At 71.5% G+C, this 235-nt stretch overlaps 1 protein-coding gene across 1 annotated transcript in view; it reads left to right on the top strand.

Annotated features, from left to right (window-relative positions):
• The window catches only part of PATZ1 (POZ (BTB) and AT hook containing zinc finger 1), a 21,254-nt gene that overhangs the window by 2,036 nt on the left and 18,983 nt on the right, over positions 1–235 (top strand). The gene's annotated exons all lie outside the window — the stretch shown is intronic.

Genomic DNA, 235 nt, shown 5'->3' with positions numbered 1-235 from the left:
AGGAAAGTTTGCGGCGCCGGCGGTGCGGGTGCGGCGAAGCGGGCGGGGCCCGGACCGGAGCCGGAGCCGGCGGCGGCGGCGCTTGGTCGGGGAGCAGCAGCCGGGGGGCCCCCGCTGGATTTTTGTAGGGGGGGTGGTATCGCCCCCTCCTTCTCCTCCCCCCAGGGGTGAAAGTGCAAGAGGAAGTGCAGCCGCTGCCATCTTTCCTCCGCTCCAAACACACAGGGACGGACGG

This window comes from Haliaeetus leucocephalus, unplaced genomic scaffold, assembly GCF_000737465.1.
Source record: "Haliaeetus leucocephalus isolate CR32 unplaced genomic scaffold, Haliaeetus_leucocephalus-4.0 Scaffold13, whole genome shotgun sequence".
NCBI lineage: Eukaryota > Metazoa > Chordata > Aves > Accipitriformes > Accipitridae > Haliaeetus > Haliaeetus leucocephalus.
This window is presented reverse-complemented; position numbering and strand designations above follow the sequence as displayed.